Raw genomic sequence first — 22,917 nt, 5'->3', positions numbered from 1 at the left:
TGCCAATGCGACCACCATGGCTGGATGAAAAGGAATGAAGAGGGGCTGAGCTACCACACTCTGAAGTTCTGATCTGTAACGTGGGTGGTTTTATTCTAAAAGGGAAAAATGAGAGGTTTCATGATATTCTTAGTGTGGTCCTGTCCTTCAGACGCACCAGGAGTTGAGAAGGCATCTGGGGATTTGTTCACAATATAACCACAATGTTTCTATGACAAATTGGCTATTAATTTTCTAGCAACTAACTTATGAAAGACCTACTAGAATGAAATACATTATGAATGAAATTGAGTGTATTCTAACAATTTAGTATTTTGTACAAAACTCAGATGGCTCTAACTTGCCTGAATCAGTGTCTTTCAATAAAATCTATTGAATATATCCTGTTCTGGCAGCTTTGCCCCCTCCCAGGTGGCTCTGTCCATAGGGAGGGCAATAAAGACTAGTACTCTGGTGGTACTAACACCTTCATGATGTTTGTAGAGGGAATGACCTTGGGCCAACTGAACAAGACAAGAGGAAGTTCCCCAACCACTTCCAAGGGCTTGAGGCTGAAGAACAGATGTCTTTAGGCTGCCCAAATGTCTGCCACATGGCCCACAATGTTCCCACTGCTGAAACCCCAAGTCTACAGCTCAGGGTGGTCTGGAAGGAAAAGGATTGTTTTCCTGAGAGTGGTTTCAGGAATGCAGCTCCTCACCTAATAAAAGGAATGTGTGATGATTAACCGGGCCTAATATTAGTATCTGCAAAATAAAGAGCAATCGGGCCTACTATTGGAGAACAAGTACTGCTTGCACTCACTGCCAGGTAAAATCTGTTCTGTTTCAGTCATAAATCTTTCTTGGATGTCAGAAAAGAATTTCACTTCCGTTAGAAATACCGAATGAACCAGAGAAAAAGAACATGTTGTTTTTTGAGATGAAAGCACAGTGAATTTAAAGTTGATGTCTTTTTTCTCCACTTTGCTGGCTTCTTTCTCATGGCGCACTTGACTTGGCTGTGACTTGCACTGTTTTGCATAAGGTGGGAGAACAGTGAGGCCAGGTCAGGATGAGCTATTTGCTTCTGGTTTCTGCTTTAGTTAGGGAACATGCATTTGATGCCGAACCTCACTGTTCTCCCGGTGGGCCATTGGGTAAGTGTCTTTGAACAACAAACCATTGATAATTAGTAAGGATATACATTGGTAGACTTCAGGGTAGCTTATACTTGGGAACACCACTGGCTACGATATAGAAATGGAATAGATTCCTTCATGAAATAAAGTTATCACTCTTGCTGAATTGGGGCTCAAATTACTAGTAGTCACTCTATTTATATCATCTAATTAGCCTTCATGAATTCCTTTGATGTCAGTTCTCAAATTATGGTCCCTACAACATCAGCATCATTTGAGAAGCTTGGGAGAAATATGCATCTTTAGTCTCCTGTGCAAGTTTACTGGGCCAGCAATGTGTGCTTTAGCAAGTCCTTCAAACATTTCCGCTATGCACTGAAGTTTAGGAATGTCTGTGTAAGAACCGACTGACCTGGGCTTTATTGTACACTGTGTCATGAATCTTTGAAGTCCCTTTAGTAAAAATTTCAATGCAGGTTTCCAGTGATGTTCATTACCACGTGTCCAGAAACCACATGTTGTTCTGGGGCTGGAGAGATAGATCAGCTGTTATGAGTATTCGCTGTTCTTGTACAGGACCCAGGTTCAGTTCCTAGTCCCATATGGAGGTTCACAACCATCTGCAACTCTAGTTTTAGGGTATCTGATGTCCCTTTCTGGTCTCTGAGGGCACTAGACACATATGTGATGCATGTGAATACATGCCAACAAATAATCATACAGATAAAACATAAATGCATAAATTAAAAAAATTTTTAAAAATAAATGCCAAGTCTCAAGACTGAGGCAAAATGACTCAGGCTTCAAGTTCAAGGCTAGCCTGGGCTATGTGATATCACTTTAGGGACCATCTATTTTCTCTTTGCATGCATATTAGATAGGGCAAATGAATGGATCTTGTTCCCTCTGCTCTTGATAGATAACCAAAGTGGCCTATTTTCTGGGTCTGGAGATGGCCCACAGGTATTAGAGGGACACTGGGACTCTTTGGGATAAAGGAGAACAATGTAAACCCTCTGTTTATTCCTGAAGTGTGAGCATCAGAAGAATTTGCTGTGTTGTGAGTTCACTGGCTTCTTCATGGAGAAAGTGTGCCTGGGAATGAAGCCTCCTCAGAGCATAACAAAACTATTGTTGGAGGGAAAGCTGGACAAGGAACCAAAGTTTTCTTCTGAGTCTGCAGATTCATCATGCCCTTCAACTCATATGATGAAATCAATATTCTTTGTGAATATTTTAACCCAAGAGCTTATTGGCATCCATGCTAGTATCTTTTTGTTTTTTATTACAAAAATAAAAATTTAAGTTCAGCAGAATGAGGTTCCTGTAGATGACACACACAAAATATCTGTCATCACCTGTACTTTCTTGAGAATGATTACATGAACTTTTACAGATTTCCTTCTGAATTTTCTGTTAACACATTAAGCAACATCCATCTACACTATCATGCTGTTACAGAAGATTTGCAAGTTTAGAGATTGAGGACTGGCCCTACTGTTGTAAGTCCTCAAAGCGGGTTATGAAACCCCATGAACTCACAAGGAAGTTGGGCTAATGGTAGCAGAGCTTGTGTCCATAGAACAGTTCAGTAAGATGTGTCCTGAGGGTTGGGTGAAGACTACTCTGTGTTTACTTAAAGATACATTCGACTTTCGAGACATCAATCAGAGGGTGCATAGGCAACCTGAATTTGAGAGTGTAGCACTTGTCACTTCCTTCATCTCAAAAGCTGGCTATAGAACACTCGTAGGGCAGAAGACTAAACTCATAGATGTAACTTGGTTCTCTTCTGCCTGCTGTTTCCAGCTGGCATTGCAAAACACAATCATATTGTCTACCTAGTTTAGTTGACACTCAGGGAAGCTTCTCTTTGAAAAAAAAAATGTTTACTGACAAACACACACATCACACACACACACACACACACACACACACACACACACACACACCCCTCATTCTGATCACCATTGCCTTCATCCTTTGTTATTTTTTTTCACACCCGCTTACTCCCTTCCACAAGCACTTCTCCCAAATTCACCCCTCTGTTTTGTTTTCTGATACACAGGGCTGTCAGTGCCCATGGGTTTGACACTATTCATCAGTGTTCTGAGAACACCCTCTGACCCTCCCACAGAATCTATCAATGGATTGTATTTTATAGGGAGGAGGAGGGGCAACTGGGCTGCTCCTCAATCTATGATTGACTGTCAACAGGACCAGGACTGAAGCAGCCACCCCTGCTGTGACACAATGATTGCATTGGCTACCTCACAAAGGATAGCATTTCACAGCTCTTCTTTCTTTCTTTCTTTCTTTCTTTCTTTCTTTCTTTCTTTCTTTTTTTTTTTTTTACCTGCAGGCTCAACAATTCTTTTCCTCCCTCTTCCCTGGAGCCTTAGAGGTGGTGGAATGAAGGTCCTACTGGGGGCTGTCAATTATTCTCAGTATCTTGAGCAGCCATTTGCTGGCTTTAATAGCAAAGAGGTTAAGTCTGATTAAGACTCAGAGTACAGAGAGATGGAGGACACCAAGGAAACACGCTTCTAAATACAGCAGGACCAACGCACAATGAACTCACATAGACTGGGGGCACATGCATAGGGCCTGCATCAGATAGAGTCCAAGAGCTGAAAGGAAAAGTGGGCACATACCCCCATCCCTAACCCAGAAGCTATCTCCAATTGATAACCACTTCCAAGTGAAAATTTAGTTATATTTCCAAAGTGGCAGTACAAGTTTGTGCTCCCACCAGCAATGGGAGAGCATTCCCCTTACTCCATATCCACACCAGCACGAGGTGCCACTTGTGTTATTGATGTTAGCCATCCTGAGGGGTGTAATATGGACCCTCAAAATTGTTTTGATTTGCATTTCCTGATGGCTAAGGATTTTGGACATTTCTTGAAGTATATCTTGGACATTTCAGATTCATCTATTGAGAATTGTTTAGATCTATACCCCATTTTTAAATTCGATTATGTTTTTTTCACATATAATTTCTTGAATGCTTTATATATTTTAGATATTATATATTTAGATATATATTTAGATATATTTTAGATATTTAGCTAAGGATTTTGGACATTTCTTGAAGTGTATCTTGGACATTTCAGATTCATCTATTGAGAATTGTTTAGATCTATACCCCATTTTTAAATTCGATTATATGTTTTTTTCACATATAATTTCTTGAATGCTTTATATATTTTAGATATTAGCCCTCTACCAGATGTATAGTTGGTGGAATCTTTTCTCCTTCTGTAGGCTTTGTCTGAATGATGGTGTCTTGCTGTGCCCAAGACTGTCAGTTTCACAAGGTCCTGTTCACTAATTGTTGATTAGAGCATGTGCTGGTGGTACTGTTCAGAATGTTGTCTCCTGTACCAATGAGTTCAAGGATATTTCCCACTTTATCTTCTATAAAGTTCAATGTTTATCTAGTTTTATGTTGAGGTCTTTGATCTATTTGGAATTGAATTTTGTGCAATGTGATAAATATGCATCTATTTGCATTCTTCTATCTGTAGCCATCCAGTTTGATCAGCACTGTTTGTTGAAGACGTCTTTTTTCCAGTGTGGATTTCTGGCTCCTTTATCAATAATCAGGAGTTCAAAAGTGTGTGGGTTAATGTCATGATCAACAATTCAATTCCATTGATCAAATTGTTTGGGTGAGGGATTGTCAATTTTAATTATTTCTTTCCCAAAGAAACAACTCTTTGTTTCATTGATTCTATATATGTATGTATATATATATATATATATATATATATATATATATATATATTTATTTTGCTGAAGGTCAGAAGTTCTCATTCTGCACATACAGGTAAATGTTTGTGGACCCTGAATGAGGTGGATGCAGTAGGCCTTTACTCACCTGCAAGCTGCCGTTAAGTGTGGGTTTTGTGTATGAGGCAGGCAGGCCCTGTTCTTATGTCTAATGTCTGCTTTAACCCAGCATTACTTTTCTTAAAAAAAAGCACATTTCTGTTATTCCAGACACTGTATTTCTGAGAGATGGTAAACTTCAGACTACCAGATAAAATAACAGGACAGTTAAATTTGAATTCAAGCAAATGATACATGATTTTTAGTGTAAGAGTCTCTCATGTACTGTTAGAACATACTTAAACTAGAAAAATTACTCACTGCTAACTTTTAACTGTGTATCTTATTATTATTTGCTAAATGTGGCAACCCAGAAGCTGACTTCCTGGGCAAGAGGCAGTTGGTGGTCTGGCCGCAGCTCTAGAATCTACTAATAACTGTGGGGCTCCATTGCTTGCTGAGTTCCTTGAGATTCTTGAATGTCAGTGACTTCATTTAAGGGTCAGTGGATAACAGCAGTCCCCATTTCTTCAGATTCTTTCCTTAGAACTAAGTTCAGTAATAGAGAATATCTCTGGCATGAAAATGCTTCATAAACTGTGAGTTTTGCTATGTGCCTCCTCTCTCTAGAGAGCACAGAGACAATGAGCCTGTAAATACCTGTAGTTTGTGTTTATACATCTATCTGTATCTCTCTATGTTTTATACATTACATATCCATATATAAAAGCTGCATAAATATATTTATATATGAAAATATTAAAGATGCAGCAGCAACTCATAACTTACAGTCAGTCTTAGATCTGAGCCCAAGTGCTTCATTGTTGGTAATGAGCAGAGTAACAGCACACTGCAAAGTGTGCATGAATGAAATTATTCATATCACAGGCTACAGAAAACAAAACAAAACAACAACAACAACAACAACAACAAAAAAGCGGAGTAACGAACCAGCCTGCATGAGAGGTTGATGACATTAAAGTCAGACTTAGGAGTAGCATCATAGCTCAGTTGATAGATTGCTTATCTAGCATGGGCAAAGCCCTGAATTAGATTCCCAGAACTACCTAATCTGGGAATGGTGGCATTTGCCTATAATCTCAGAATTTGGGTGGTGAACCCTGAGGATCTCTTCAAGGTCATCCTTGGCTACGCAAGGAGTTCAAAGGTAAAGACCCTGTCAAAAATAAATAAAAAGGAAAAAGGAAGTATATTACATTAAATTAAAAAAATTTAATATAGGTGTTATTTATTTTGTGCTATTTCATATTTGTGAACATATGTTGCATACTTTAAACACATATTTGAAAAGTTGAAAATGATTGTTTTTTCTTCTTTCTTTGTGAATCTCAATCTTTGCATTAAGATCAATGCCAAAGATTGCATTTTAAAATACTGTTCCATGCATGGCACTATTAAACAGCCCACTTAACAATTTAAAAATTCCTTATAAGTTGTAAAATATTTCAGATATAACAAAAGTAAGTAAAATAATGTTTTAGCTTAAAGTAAAATATTTTTTTATTTTTATTTATTTATTTATTTTTACAGGTGCAGTGAACTTTATTGATGGTACTCAAGAGAGCAGGTCTCCCCCTCAGCCCCTCTTTTCTGGGGGTCTGGGATGGAAACTGTGAGGGAGATCAGTGTTGGGGGTTGTTGGACAGGGACTGCTCAGAAGCCAGGGCCTCTCTCTTGCTCATGTCCTTGCTGGGGGTGGATGGTCCAGGATGGACTCCTTGGAAGCCATGTAGGCCATGAGGTCCACCACCCTGTTGCTGTAGCCAAATTTATTGTCATAACAGGAAATGAGCTTTTCGAAGTTGTCATTGAGAGCGATGCCAGCCCTAGCGTCAAAGGTGGAAGAGTGGGAGTCACTGTTGAAGTCGCAGGAGACAACCTGGTCCTCGGTGTAGCCTAGGACATCCTTCAGTGGGCTCTCTGACGCCTGTTCCACCACCTTCTTGATGTCGTCATACTTGGCAGCTTTCTCCAGGCGTCATGCCAGATCCACGTCGGACATATTGGGTGTAGGAACACGGAAGGCTATGCCAGTGAGCTTCCCGTTCAGCTCTGAGATGACCTTGCCCACAGCCTTGGCAGGACCGGTGGATGCAGGGATGATGTTCTGGGAAGCCCCACGCCCATCACGCTACAGCTTCCCGGAGGGGCCATCCACAGTCTTCTGGGTGGCAGTGATGACATGGACTGTGGTCATGAGTCCTTCCATAATGCCAAAGTTGTCATGGATGACCTTGGCCAGGGGGCCTAAGCAGTTGGTAGTGCAGGAAGCGTTGCTGACAATATTGAGGGAGTTGTCATATTTCTCATGGTTCACACCCATCACAAACATGGGGGCATCGGCAGAAGGGGCAAAGATGAGGAACCTCTTGGCCCCACCCTTCAAGTGGGCCCCAGCCTTCTCCATGGTGGTGAAGATGCCAGTAGACTCCACAACATAATCGGCGCCAGCATCACTCCATTTGATGTTGGCGGGATCTTGCTCCTGGAAAATGGTGATAGCCTTCCCGTTGATGACAAGCTTCCCATTCTCAGTCTTGACTGAGTTCAAGTGCCCTTGAACTTGCCGTGGGTAGAGTCATACTGGAACATATATACCATGTAGCTGAGGTCAATGAAGGGGTCATTGATGGCAACAATGTCCACTTTGCCAGAATTGATGGCAGCCCTGGTAACCAGGCGTCCAATACGGCCAAATCTGTTCACTCCGACCTTCACCATTATATCTCAGAAACCAGGCTGGCACTGCACAAAAAGAAGTGGCTGTCTCTAGAACAGGGAGGAGCAGAGAGCCAAGTAAAATATTTTTTTTTCTTTAGACGTTTCTTTTAAGTTTAAATACAGAAAACTTTCTCTTTATTTTTCATTTTCTTTTTTACCTTTTAAAACATTACATATGATATATTTTGACTACTCTTTCCCCTCCCTTCAACTCTTCCCAGATACCCCTCTGACTTCATGTTCTTACTCTATCTCAGAAAAACAAGTAAACAGAGCCAACCCAACAAACAAAAACAATGTTAACAAAATACAGTAGACTCCGTTTTGTTGGTCAATTACTTTTGAGCATGAGGTTTTGCCCTGAAGTGTGATTGATATACTCACTGTCATTCCACTGAAGCTCTCTCTTCCTCAGAAGCTATCAATTGCAGATAGCTGCTTGGTAAGAGATAAGAGTGTGTGCCTCCTTTTCCTTCTCTATGCTGGGATTGGATTTAATTTGTGCTGGACTTGTGCATGCTATAATAGTCTCTATAAGTTCACATGTGTATCAGTCTTGTGTTTGGAAGATGCTTTTCCTTGGAGTGGTCCAACACTGCTGGCTCTAATCTTTGTTTCTTCTCGTGAATAGGCCCTTGAGCCCTGGGGAGAGAAGTGTGATAAACTTACTCTCTGAACATCACTTTGTCCCATCATGGGTCTCTACTATCTACTGCAAGAAGAAGCTCCTCTGATGAGCGTTGAGCAATGCTCTGATCCATGGGTATAGCTATACGTCATTAGGAGTCACAGCAACTATAAAGATATAGCCTACCTGTCCTGTTGGGATTTGCTAGTGGCTATGAAAGCCATGTCTTTGAGAAGGTAATCTGTTAGCATCCACCAAGGATTCCGAGGCTGTTTCTACCTTTGCCTCAGTTAATCCTGCATCTGAACAACTGGTGTCACAACATGTGAGCCAGTTATACACATGTAAATGTTCTTATGCATGTCCACTTGTTTCTCTAAACCTACATATGGTTTTTGGGAAAATCCATGTGTTTTCAAACATTTATTCACTGTGTTTGTATTACATATATATGCACATATGTATGCATGTGTGGGTTGGTGCATGCAATGGTACATGTGTGCAGGTCCGAGGACAATTTGTAGGACTTGGTTCTTTCCACTATGTGAGTCCAGAGGACTAAGTCTAAATTCTCATAGCAGTGAGGATGAGTGACCTTTTCTGGCCAAGTCATTTCCAAAGTCCCAATTTTTATGCTCAAAAAATAAATTCTTCATTAGAGGGAAACAAAGCTAGTGTTAAAAATGGTCGCCAGTGTAGCTGTGCAAGCCCCCCACCCCCATGCTCTTAGAGGGATCTCACATTGGGGTCTAATGTGCTGTGTTTGCTGTGTTTGTGCTATGTAGTGTGTCTAGTGGTAACAGAGGTTGCACACAAGGATTTGGAACTTTAATCCACTGTTTTCTCAATCCTGCTACCTCTGTTGGTTGGGTGCTCTGCTTCCCTCTCCCAAGAGTCTGTTAGGTTCCTGCTATTATCATCTGCCTCTGCTGGAGGCATGGGAGTAGGTGCAGGACCGTGTGAGGTCCATGCCATGTCTGCATATCCAAGGCTGCAGCCTCAGGCACCTGTGAGGGTTTCCATTTGGAGTTCTTCGTGCTTCCAGTTAGTATAGTGGCAAATAAAACAGAACCAATCAACCAAGAACACTTTCATACACCAAAGAGGGAACCAGGGAAGGAGAAAGATCTTTTCTCTTGTTTTAGACAGGAGCTCACGTTTTCATTTCATGCCAGGACTCATAAACTATGCAGTCACTGGAAGAAAAATGCTATTAGATAAGTCCAGAGGCCTGGGGGAGGACCCAATACAGCCTCATCACGAAATTACTCTAGATAAAGTAGGAAGAAGTAGAATTCCTTCTTCTAGCTTTTAGCTCAGGCTGCAGGAATCCAGCCAGGAAGGGAGAGAATGTCCACAGAGGTCCCAAGGACAGTTTATGGCTTTTCCCACACTGAGAAGAAAGCGACGTCAATTCTTGGCTCTGAGAATTATTGCCCTTCTGTAGTACATACTTGTGTGTTGGTCTGTGTGTGTGTGTGTGTGTGTGTGTGTGCTTACATGGAGGATGGAACTATGAAAGCCAGTGTGTGAGTGTGTGTGTGTAGTGGGATGTAGGAGGGAGGTATGGAGTTAATATATGTGACTCTCTCTCTCTCACTCTCTCTGTGAGTGTGTGTGTGTGTGTGTGTGTGTGTGTGTATGTGCATGTGTGTGCATGTGTGGAGTATGGGTGTAGAATGAGGTATGGAAGCCAGTGTGTATAACTGTATGTGTGTTGGACAGGATATCAGAGGGAGTTATGGAAATCAGTATATGTGAATGTACATGTGTGTGTATGAGAGAGAGAATATGTGTGCACATGTGAGTGTAGGAGAAGATACATAAGCCAGTGTGTGTACATTATGTGTGTATGTGTGTGTACATTGTGTGTGTGTGTGTGTGTGTGAAGGTGTGTAGATAGGAGGGAGGTAAGGAAGTCAATGTTTGTCTATATGTATATGAGTATGTATGTATTCATATGTGGAGGGGCAGGTATGGAAGCCAGAATTGTGATTGTATGTGTGTGTATGTGTGTGCTTGTGTGTAGGAGGGTATACAAGAGAGGTATGGAAGTCATCGAGTGTGTGTTTGTGTGTGAAAGTGTGCAGGTGTGCTTGTGTATTTATGCAAGTGAATGAGTGTACACATCTGCGGAGGAAGGACAGAAGTCAGGGCTTCTGAGTTACTTTCTGCAATATGTCTTGCAACTTTCTTGTTTTGTTTTCCTTTTAATCTTCCTTTAAAAGAACAAAGGAACCATCCTATCATTTATATGAGAGTTTTTTTTTTTTTTTTTGTGTGTGTGTGTCAAAAAGAAAAAGAAAGGAGTGCCTCATGAAGGAAGATTCAGCATCCAGGCAGCGCCATCACTCTTGTGGGTAATTGGGTCTGCCATTGGTGAGTAGCCACTTGAGAGGAAAGTGCTCAACCCTGCACTGTGAATGAGCTCTTTCAGAGCATCAGGCCTGGGGGAGGGCTGTGCCATGGCCCCCTGCCAGAAGGCATCCTAGAAGCCTGGCATAGCAGCTCAACTTCAGACCCAGGAGCACTTTGTTTCTCTGGTCATGCAGATAAGCCTCTGTTTGCTCTCAGTCTTCCTGGTCAGCTGGGCTGGGGTCCCTTCAGAGAGGTACTGACATCTAAACATCTGGGGCTTTTGGTGAAGGGAGTGGGAAATGGACTCACCAAAGGCTTGGGGCACTTTTGTTTGATGTGGGAAGAGCCAGCAACAGTAGTTTCTGACGTCAAGTTCAAGGCTGATGAGGCCATTACTTCTTCCAGCCTATCGTTCTCTGGGGCATTGGAAGTCAACTGTTTATAACAAAATGCCAACTCCACTGGGAGTTTCTCCAGAATTGTTCTAGGAGATTGGCGCTGCTTTTGTCCTCCTCAACCTAATCCAGATAATGCCTTGTTGTCCACCCACATTAACATCGTCAGGGCCCTGCGTCATCAACCCAACCCCCTTCATCCAGTAGAGGCGCTGGAGATAGCTGAACTGATAAGGAAGCCGGATCCCTGTGTTTATGCCTTCAGACAGTTAACTGAAAGAACACCCAGCTGCCTCTCCTTCCTGTTTTCCGAGAACTGTCTGTTTAGGAGGTTGATGGCTGAGTTTACATCTTCGTCAGTGTGTCTAAGAATTTATGTAAAGACCTCTTCATGGGAACCCCAAGGGCTCTCCTGTGAGATGTTTTGGTGCTTTGGAGAAATCATCCAGTTACTTTTATGAGGTGAAGACTATGATTCAATTATAAGAGGGGAAAAAATACGATTAAGTAAAACAGTCTTTCTCGATGCATCCACTTGAAAAGATAGAGTAAAAAAAGTCTCCCTGGAAGGGACTGAGCTGTGCAAATGCAAACCACTGAGATGACTCCTTAATTTAGCTGAGGACAAGACTGCTGAAAAAATATTCTAAAGACACTGTTTTCCAACTCTCTTAGCAATAATCACCTTGGGTTGTGGTTTTGTATTGAGTTGCTGATTCCATTTGCTAAAGTCCTCTAAGCTTACAATCTGGAACAAATATAATCTTCCAAGGCTCTGTGAGTGAAGGAATGGATGAGAAATCTCGGTTCTATATATTGTGAGACATAGAAGAGGGACACTCAGGGTGTGGTGGCATCCTGAGCCAAGCACTGGATATATTTTTGAGGTCTCTGTCTTCAAAGAAGCCAAGAAAGCATCCAAAGGGAAGAATGCTCTTTGAGGGGAAGAGCGCACGGCCAACACCCCAACTTGAAGCTCTTGCTTGATAGATGACCGGGAATCTGGAGCATAGATGCCCCTGGGAAACCTGCCAAATGCCTTGCAGGGCTGGGTATCTTCAATCCACAGAAACAGCTTGGACAAATTGAGTTTCCTCTCACCCCCTACCCTTGTAGGGCCTCTCCCTGGCCAAAGCTGCTTTCCTTTCCCTTTGGTCTTCTCATTTTACTCCCAGGAAGAGAGCAAACTGTTCCCATGAAGTTTTATCTTTAACTTTCTGTGGCCAGTGGGGACAGCACAAGAGCATGTGTCAGGGAAACAGGAGGCAGGTGTTGGCTGGGGGGGTGTCCTGTTTTACAGTGCCAAGTGCCTGACACTTTAATAGTCTAAAACAAGCCCGAGGTTTTTGTCTAACCTTGGGAAAGCATCGGGTTTTGAAGAGAGATGTTTCAGCTCTCCTCGAGCCTGCTCATCAGAATCAGATGCCTGCACGTTTTTTTTTTTTAGCTGCCATTTTGGCAGACTCAAAAGGACACAGCACCCTAGAGTAATGAGCTTCCACAGCTAACCTGATGTGACAAGAATGTTTATCAAAGAGCAAAATTCACATCAGGCGTGGGCATGTTCAGCTGTGTCCTGTGTTGCCAGGATTAATTTTGTCACAGCTCAAGGCTCTTTTTCCTAGTTTACCCATTTTGACAGCTGTTACTGTAGGACCGTGACATCTTTTGGATTCCTCAGAGGTAGGTTAACTTGTCTCATTCCAGTTCAAGCATCATCCAGGCAAGAGTGGAATTTATTGGGCGTGGCTAGTACAGTGGAGGAGAATAGTGAGGATCAGGAGACCTTCTTTTTCTGGTCATATTCAGTGGGGCTGATTCATATATGAGAAGTTGAACAGGGCAGAATGGTTCCTTCTCCCAGATCCCAGCTGCAAGTAACAGGGCTTCTTTGTGCCGTCCCCACAGTTAAAGGTAGCCTGGCTTCTGAAGGTGGAGCTTAGTAGCAGCTCCACAATGTGGCAAATTGTTTTTTTTTTTTTTTTCTCAAAAGGGTATCTTCCAAAGGAGAGAAAAGAGGGCTAGCAGAAACATGGCCAAGGAGACCATGCAATTCCCTAACCAGGTCTTTACTGCTGATGCCCTCAGAAGGTGTTGTGTCCCTCTGCAGTAGTAGATTGCTTTTGCCTGTAGCCCAAAGCCTCAGTCCTTGGACATAACACTCAAAGTCTCCCTGCTATGGCCTCATTCACTTTTCTTTCTTTCTCTGTTTTTGGTTTTTCAAAAGAGGGTTTCTCTGTAGCTTTGGAGTCTGTCCTAGAACTCACTCTGTAGATCAGGCTGGCCTTGAAGTCACAGAGATCTGCCTGCTTCTGTCTCCTGAGTGCTGAGATCAAAGGTGAGCACCACCACCACCTGGTTTACTTTTCTACCTTCATTTCTGGATGTTTTAGCCTCAGATTCCATGTAGTGGTTGCTCATTTCTTTTAGGTCTCTCCTGTGGCTCATAAAGTCAAAACTGCCCTTGTGTCTTGTACTTCCTTTGTCTGAATAATGGCTCAAAGCAAAGCATCATTTCTTGTCTGCGAAGTTCCTTCAAGATTCCCAAGACTGGATCAGGTTCTCTAATACTTCTGCTTCTCTGCATGTCTGATATGAGAGTTTTGAATTTGTCGCTCCTTCTTGTCCCTTGAGGGATACCGATTTCCTCTGGGTGAAGAATTCATCCCCTCAGGATACTGGAGATGTCAGTGGAGACAGCTTTCACCTGTGAACTCCCTTCAAGGGATTGCCTTTGTTGCAGAGTCTGAGGCATGCCACCTCTTTGGTATGTGTGATGGCTTTCCATCCATAAACCTAGGTGTGTTCAAATCTGGACACTCATCAGAGCTTCCAGGCTCCCTGCTTGGTCAGTGGAGTGTCTCCTTGAAGCCACACCACATTGCAACCTCTCCTTACAGCCATTTCTGCATCTCACATCTTTCCATGCTGTTGATGTCAAGAACTTCTTACATGCCAACCTCTGTTTAAGAAGGAGCTTCCAGTGTCCTGAGGAGGGAGGGATATATACCTTCATTTGATGGGAGTGACTTGATATTCTTTCTATCATTGTTTCTAGCACCTAGTACAGTATCTATCCAGGAGTATGATGGTCCCAATAGATGTTGCTAGACAGATTGGCTAAGTGAGATTGCAAACAAAGGAGTGACTATGTTTCCCCTAGGAGGTAGAGCGCTGCCCTGTGATCTGGTGTGAAGTGAGCAGGGTCACAAATGGTTTCCCTTCTACCAGCCCCTCCTTGGGGCAGACCAATGGGATTAGCCTTGTAAGGCCCCTGGAGAAGAGAGGATGGGAAGGGAGAGAAAGGTAGGGAAGTGGAATTAGATTCGGAAACAGAAGACTCTGAGCACAGAGACCCCGGTGCTGCTGAGTTTCAGTGATTTGCCTCCTTCTTGGAGAAGAGAGCTGTACCTAGTTCCCTTCTCCATTTCTCTAGATACCTAAAGCAGACAATGTAAACCGAATCTTGAGATATGTGTGAGGTCTGTGAGAACATTTAATTGGAAATGTTTCTTTATTATTTCTGCGTGTAGGTCTCCTTAAGATTAATGCCTGTTCAAATTGCCCAAGACTTACAATGGGTATTTCTCATTCAGTAACAGGAAACTACCTCCAGGCCTGCTGGGTTCATGGGAACCAGGGGTTGGGAAGGCCAGCTTTCAGGGTCTGCCCCTAGTGTTCAGTGTTCAGTTCTCCTCCAGTTCATACACAAGTGTGGACCATGCTTTCCTCTGGGGAGAGCTTCAGAATACTGAGCCCCAACATTATTTGGGAGAATGGTTTTGCTGGATTTATTTGTTTAATATTCATTTAGAAAAAGTCTATGTAAGAGTTTCTCTGACTCATATCATAGCTTTAGTTTTTTTTTTTTTTTTCATTTAGTGTAAAGTGGCAGGATTTTAAATCTGTACTGCACAAAATAATGTGCCCTTGGTGAGGGTGAATATAAGAACGTTAAAATTGTTTGAAAAATAGTCTAAGAAGTTTTCTATTATTGTTCCATTGTTTGATGAAAAGACTTGTGTAAGTGTATAACACTTAACACCTGGAGTTTGAGTTTCCTCTCTGTCTGTCCTCATCCTTTCCTCCCTCTTCTTTTGGTACACATGTGCATTAATTTCATTCATTTTAACCGAATACTTATTGTATGCCAAGAAGCAGAGACAGAACAGTGAATACACTGAGAAAAATGGTGCTTATGTTCTAATAGGAAAGGATAAACAAGTCACAGCACACATCAGTAAAATATACATCATGGGAGATATTGACAGTTGATTGAATATAAACTAAGAAAAGGATGGAAGGAGAGGGGGCTTGCATCTTTTCTGAGTGATCAAAAGTGCCTACATCTTTAGATGGTGATAACCAATGTAAAGCGACTCCTGTGTTGAAATCAGGAACAATTTGGGTTCCTAACCTTCTCTAACCACACAGAGACTGCATACCCCGAGGTACTGAGTTGTGAGTTTCTTGCTTCCTAAATTGCTACCAGTGTGTCAGGGCAGAGAAGGGAGATGCACTCCAACAATCTTGAAATGATTGGTGGAGGATACAAACTCCTATTATCTTTACTTGTCTGTCAGTAAACCGCTTTAGCTCTCCCATTAACAACCATCCAGGACCAGCCATGGTTTCATTTCCCTGGTCCCTAGCCCAATAACACACAGCCTTTCCTGAGTCATTGCAAGGAACACTGTGACTACTCAGGTGCTGAGCCCCACACATTAGCTGGGGCAGACCTTTAAGATGTTATATTCCTATGCTCAAACTTTCAGTGCCTCATAAAGCACACAGAATAGCTGTTTGGCTTCTCTGTAGAGTCACCTTGGAGGTCACTCAGACACCAATCCCCCTACCCACCAGTCCACATTAACCTTGCTTCAGTCCACGGTCTTCCTGTCTTTTCTTCCTCTGCTTTATTTTCCCTCCATCTGGAATGCTTTCCTGACACTCTCACCTCACCCCTGAGGTATAGGTACCTTCTCAGGAAGCCAGTGTCCCCACCCAGGCTCAGCCTTTCCTCTCCTCACTTCTACTCCTCTCTCCCCAGAGCCTGCTCTGCTGGGATTTTTTTTTTTGTTCTTTTTTTTTTGTTGTTGTTTTATTTTGTCCTTGTTGTTTTTACACATTCATCCATTATTGTGTTAATGTGTGCATCTGTTTGCTAGAATATTGACTCCCTGAGCACAGTCGCCTTGTCTGTTTTGTGCACTGAGGTATCTAGGTTTCTGCCTCAGAGAGGTGTTTAGTAAAAAAAGAACTTTTGTAGGAATGACAAATGTTTTCTTGTGGGAGTTTATATTAATAACATACAGCCACACACACATAGACAAACAGAAACATACTCTCTGTCACACACACACACACACACACACACACACACACACTCTGTCTCTGTCTCATACATACTCTGTCTCTCACACACACATGCACTCTCAAACACACAGACTTTTCTCCTTATTTTCTCTCAGCACCTTTCTCCCTCACATTCCTTTGCTAAGCCCACTGCTATGGGATAAATGTTTGCTTCTTTCCCAGATTCATAGATTGAAACTGTAAGCCATAGTGTAGCTATTTTTGCAGATAGGGCTTTTAAGGGAGTATTTAGGGTTAAGTAAGGTTAAAGAAGCAAGACTGTAATGGGATTAGTGTCCCTGTTAGAAGAGATGCCATGAAGATTCTCTCTCCTTTCCTCCTTTCTCTTTCTTTCTCCTTTCCTCCCTCTCCCCATCTTTTCTCCCCTTCAGTCTCTCTTTCTCTCTTCTCATGAAGGTAACAAGGAAAAGTCATGTTAGCACAAGAAGGCAGTCTTCTGCTAGGCAGAAAGAGGGACTTCACCAGGAACCATTGATCTGGGGCTTGCAGCCTCCAGAACTGTGAGAAGATACTTTTCTGTTGTTGAAGTCATCCGGCCTGTGGTATTTTGATACGGCAGCTTGAAGAGATTAATATACTTACCATGCTTCAGACTAACCTGAAAGCTCTCCCTTCCCTCAAGTCATTGTCAACTGTCATTGCACAGACACAGATCCTCTTGCTCTTTACATAGCTGGGGGTGACTACCAACTTGTTATCATCCTGCTTCAGCCCCTTGACTGCTAGGATTACATGTATGTACCACGAACAAAACTCCATTTCCTGACTTTCTGCAGCATTTTTGCCTGTACAGCACTTGCAGAGTTTAGCTTTAGCTTGCTTTTCTTGCCTTCTCATGTGTGCTTGCATCTGGTCACTCACGTAAAATATAAGCCACTGTAAGGGGGAAGAGACGGATGCAGACACGAGCCAATAGTTCACTTGATGAAAGCAAATTGTTTTATTCACAGGGCATCATTTTGCAGCCTGAAGCCCATATGTGGATCAATAACTAGGCTTTGACTATAAAGATAATCAAACAGTGATGTTGAGTTTCTATGTAAGGAAGGCCTTTGTAAGAATGTGTCTGTGACCAGAGGTACTTTCTAAGCAAATGTCCCTGACACCAATAATGAGTAAAAGTCAACATGTTGCAAAAGAGATCCTGGCTCATGTCTCATTTCTAAGTTGTCTTTCTTTTTCCCAGATCTTTTGTGCTGTGCAAGCAGGTGAGATATTGACAATGGGGTGATAGGAGTAGGTACATGGTGAGGAGGGAAGGACTATGAAAAATGAATATAACAACTGTATAATTGAATGAAAAAAGCTCAAAGAAAACCTGTATCAACTACTAATGGTTAAGAAAGAAATCATTCTAGGGGGAGGAAGTAGATGGGTTGCTCTGCTGAGCTTCTGGGATGAAATTTAGGGAGGACTCCAAGCTTTAGAGAGGGCCTCTGTGTGTTGTTCATTTTCACTTTGAAAAGCACATTTTTTCTTCCCTTTGATAGAAACATGCCAGTCAGAACAATACCAAACAGAACAATTCAGGCGTGCACTGAAAGAATTTTATCTAGGTGATTGAACAAGAAGAAGTAAAGATGAGATTCAGGAGAGCTTCATTTCATATTAAAAAGAGAGTTGGCTTCATATTGAGCCAGGGTTGCATATGAAAAGGGAGGTGTGCAGCTGAGACCACAGCCTGACTGTAGCTGAGTCTGCAATACAGAATGCATGGAGACTTTGATCTGCTTCCTGGCACTTGAACTCTACACCTGACTTCCTTAGCTTCTCAACCCTAATCTCATCTGTAGAATAACTGCAGCCTTGCTATCATTTGACTGGCATGAGGATGAGGTGAGAAAACGGACCTGAGGCTGAGAGGAGGAAAATCCACTTCTGCTGCTGTGGTGAGTGGTACAGTTGGGAGTGGAAGATAGAAGGACAGGGTCAGGGACTGGCTGGCTGGCTGTTGTCTGAAAGGCACTAAGAGGTAGAAGGTGAAATGTCATGGGGAGGTCACAGGAGAAAAATGGAGGGGACAGCATGTGCATGCCTGTGCTCTTCCTGCTAGACTTACTCAGCAAAGGGCATCAATGCATAATGAAATCTGTTTTGCAGAATTTAGCAGAGCTTCTTCTTCTCCTTCTTCTTCTTCTTCTTCTTCTTCTTCTTCTTCTTCTTCTTCTTCTTCTTCTTCTTCTTCTTCTTCTTCTTCTTCTCCTTCTCCTTCTCCTTCTCCTTCTCCTTCTCCTTCTCCTTCTCTTCCTCCTCCTTCTCTTTCCTTCTCCTCCTTCTTCCATTCTTCTCCTTCACTACCCCCCCCACCTCCTCCGTCCTCTTCTTTAAAATTCTCTCCCACTGAGAAAGTAGCACATCTCTGGGTCCTTAATCTGTAAGAACTATTGGGTTGAGAATGTTAAAAAGAAATTAGGGTTGTAACCCCAGGGTACCACCTGAGATCAGTGCTTAGTAAAGTACTGCATCCATGTATCATCTCCTCAGGGGCTCAGAGCAGAACCAGCTATGATGAGGATGCAGCGAACAGCAGGATCTTCTCACATCTTCCCCAAAGAGAGCTCACTCAATTTGTGTTCAGTCTGGGCCATCCACAATTTGCTGTCTCAACATGGACTTTTCTTGCTTCTTTTTTGCTTCAGGGTTACCAATTGGACATTCAAGGGGAAGGGCTATCAGATACAAAGAGGCTTTAAATATATATATATATATATATATATAAAACCAGCGGCTGTCCAGATGGGCTTCAGTATCTGATCCCTCTTTGAGATAAACAATTGATCACACTGAGGCTTTGCCTTTCCCTTTGTAACTCATAAGTACACTTCTGAATCATGTGATCCTATCTTAATCCTTCATTTGTATAGACTGACTCCCCCTTGAGTGCTTGTTATCTCATGAGTGTTTGGCTTAAATTCCCCAATCAACATTACAGAGCCTGTTGCATTCAAGTAGGATGGCTTCATATTCTTGAGAGGTAATTTTAAGCATTTAAAGAATTTTGCCAATATCTTAAAACCTCATTGAAAAAGGATTGCAGGTTTGTTCTATGACATAATTCAGACTTTTGGAGAGAGGGGGAGGGAGGGAGGAAGGGAGAGAGGAGGGAGGAAGGGATGGAGGGATGGATGGATGGATGGATGGAGGGAGGGAGGGAGTTAACTTATGATTTAGTGTGACAAGCACTATTCAGTGCAAAACAAATTGGGAACCATGGAGGGATCTGGAAATAGTTGCCGGGCCCGGGGAATCTCTATCCAGGTCTCTAGGGTCAGGTTCTACTCTCTGTTGTCTTTCTGGTTGTGAGTCTAGATGGCCTTTAACAGTTGAGACATCTCTCCAGCCCCCCCCCCCCCCCCACAACTTGCTCTCATAGATCCCTTCCAGCCTAAGGCATCGCCCAGCTATATTGTTTCCAAAGAGAGTTAAACCCACTGGGGTGTTGAATAGAATATTCTAAGAATCTTTTAAGTCAACAGCTCTGCTCTCTTGACTATGAGGAATGTGCCCTCCCTGGGGATGCCTAGAGAAGATGGGATGTGCACCAGCAGTGAATGTTTGCCTGTCTTCCTCCTCTGCTGCCCTCTGCAACATGAGAGAGGGACCTCAGCACTCCCTGCATCCAGGAGGGACAAAACTGAGAAGAGAACGAAACCAAGTCTTTCACCTATTCTCTTTCAATTACCCTCACGCCGCCCACTGGATGCTCAAAGCCTGTTTTGGGAAGGAGGTTCCATATCAGCCTGCAGGCTGATGGCCCATTTATAGATCATTCATCTCAAGAATCTTGCTAGTTTAATCAGAAGTGGTTGCAACCATTTCATTTCAGGTCCCCAGAATGTCTTAAAAAGAATCCTAAGCTTCCGTAGATCAAGTTTCTCATATCAGAAAGGTATTGCTGTTAGATGGGCCCAGGCCTGCTGAGTTTCCTGTAGTCTTCATTTCTTCCTCATGTCTTAAATGGATCAGCTTCACTCAACGACTCTCAGATTTATTGTATACCCACAGATAATTGTGGTTTTTCTCCCTTGTAAGGTAGGGATAGGGTTAAGCATATGGAATTAGTTATATTTGAATTTCACTCTGTAATAGGGGTGCGTTACACAGTTCTGGACATCTTTTTCTTATCTTTGGCAGGAGGAAAATGATTTCTACCTATATACTGTGGGGATTCTCAGAGCAAATTTCTGCACAGCATATAGAATGGAACCTGGCTGACAGAAAGCTCTCAGGGGAGGTTGTCTATCTTTGAAACACCAACCAGGTTACCTCTTTCATGATTTTGGTGGTTTGAATGAAGATGGCCCCTATAGGTTCATATATGTAAATGCTTGGTCCCCATTTGGTGGAACTTTGGGGAGAAGGATGAGGAGGTGTGGCCTGTCATTTGGGTTGGGCTTGGAGGTTTCCAAAGCCCCAGTTTCTTTCCCACTGCCTATGGATCAGATGTGGGCTCTCAGCTATTGCTCCAGCTCCATACCTGCTTGCTGTTGCACTCCCTGCTATGATGATCATGGGCTAACTCTCCAGGGATGTAAGCAAGCACCAAATCAAACCCTGTAAATTGCCTCGATCATGGTATCTCTTCACAGCAATAGGAAAGTAACTATCACAATGAACCCATTGAAGAGTAATGTTACATTGGCACTATACATCGGCCATATGCACACACAGGAGGACACAGTGATAATAACCTACAAATAATCGCTTTCATCTATAATTGACATGCTATGTATAAACTAGTGTTTTTTTTTTTTTTTTTTTCAGAGACAAGCAAGTCTTCACTGACTTGCTAATTTCTGTGGTGTAAATACTTCCATGGAGACCATTCTCAAACCTCCAATGATTTAATAGCCATCTCTTATGAACTAGAAGAAATTGTTCATAGAACATACTGTTTGCAAATAGTTGACCCTACAAGGTCCCTTCCTACAGCTCCTTGTATTCATAGTCCTGAGCAGGCACCATTGTACTCTTATCCAGCTCATGAAGAGAGACAAAGTCCCAGGAAATACTGTGGCATTCCCAAGATCACAGAGAATGTGACCATGGCACCACAGAACAGACTTATGGCTTCAGGCTAGAGTCTTTCTAAATATGCCCTTGAAAATCACCCCTCAAACTTTCACAGTCACTCAAGAATTTAAAATGTACCACCCACTCACCTTTTGAAGAGAGATATAAGGGGATGTACTCATCAGTGCATGAGAATTACTAAGAGAAAGGGTGAGTTCAATTCGAGGAATAGTGATCCAACCTAAGAGAAAGTGAACTCAATCCCAAGGGCAGCCAACTGTACCAGCAACAAGTCATTGTAGGGGGTTAGCTTTGCAACAGAAAATGTAGTTTGAAGTATGTCAGAGGCCCTTGGAGGGAATTTAAAAAAACCAGTATTTTTAAGTTGTGGGAGAACTTAATGTGTATAATAATAGACAAGGAAGGAAGAAAGCTGATGAAAAGGCAAGAGAATTTTTTCACTTCAGGAAAAGAAAAGCAAGGAAAGGGCTTTGTCTTAGCTTTCTATCGCGATGAAATACTATAACCAAAAATAATTTGGAGAGGGAAGGGTTTTTTCAGTTTATACTTCCACATCATTGTCCATCATTGAAGGAAGTCAGGGCAGGAACTCAAGGCAGGAGTCTGAAGGCAGGAACTGAAACAGAGGCCATGGAGAAGTACTGCTCACTGGCTTGCTCCCCATGGTTTCTTTAGCCTGCTTTCTAGTAACTCCTAGGGCCAACAGGGGTGGACTCACCCAGTGAGCTAGACCCTCCCCTATCACTCGTAAATCAGGACCTTGCTCCATAGGCCAATCTGCTGGGAGCATTTTCTCAATTGAAGCTCTGTCTTTCCAGGTAGCCAGCACTGGCTGTATACTATGACTCAGGTATCTCAGATTTGAAAATAATTTACATGGTCAGAATAATAAAAACACAATTTATTTTTTAATTAGCTAACACTAAAAGGTGTATCCAAGTAGTGGAGATGAGGTTTTCCATGTGTGAGTGAACATATAATCATCCTAAATTATGTACCTAATCATACAATTTCAAGATGCTTATCAGGAGGAAAAAAAGACTCCAGTTAATATTTACCTTTATAGAACCTCCCCCCAGAAACACAGATCAATTGAATTGAACAAGATGAGACTTTAATGGACTTTATCTGACTGATACACATAAGATTTTGAACCAATGATCTTAAACACATACAAAATATTTACAATTTTAACTCATATAGAGAATCTGAATCTCATTTAATAATATCATCTTTGCACTGTGGTGGAGTGTGAGAGGATTCTTAATGATCCCATGGCTTTCCACTTGAGGAAGGACAGGCACCATAGTTTGCTTCCTAATTTATAGAGTGACTGTGACTTCCATATGCATATTACAACCTAGGTATGTTGTCTTACTAATGGGTCCTCTGGGAACTCTTGCTCATGAAATGAGTAGCCATATTGTCAT

General features: G+C 42.3%; 1 pseudogene; it reads right to left on the bottom strand.

The window, feature by feature from the left end:
* Nucleotides 1–6,653: 6,653 nt before the first annotated feature.
* Nucleotides 6,654–7,698, bottom strand: LOC127220777 (glyceraldehyde-3-phosphate dehydrogenase-like; annotated as a pseudogene).
* Nucleotides 7,699–22,917: the final 15,219 nt, after the last annotated feature.

Source organism: Phodopus roborovskii, unplaced genomic scaffold (assembly GCF_943737965.1).
Source record: "Phodopus roborovskii unplaced genomic scaffold, PHOROB, whole genome shotgun sequence".
Lineage (NCBI taxonomy): Eukaryota > Metazoa > Chordata > Mammalia > Rodentia > Cricetidae > Phodopus > Phodopus roborovskii.
Note: the sequence above shows the minus strand (reverse complement) of the source record. Positions and strands in the feature narration are given on the sequence as shown.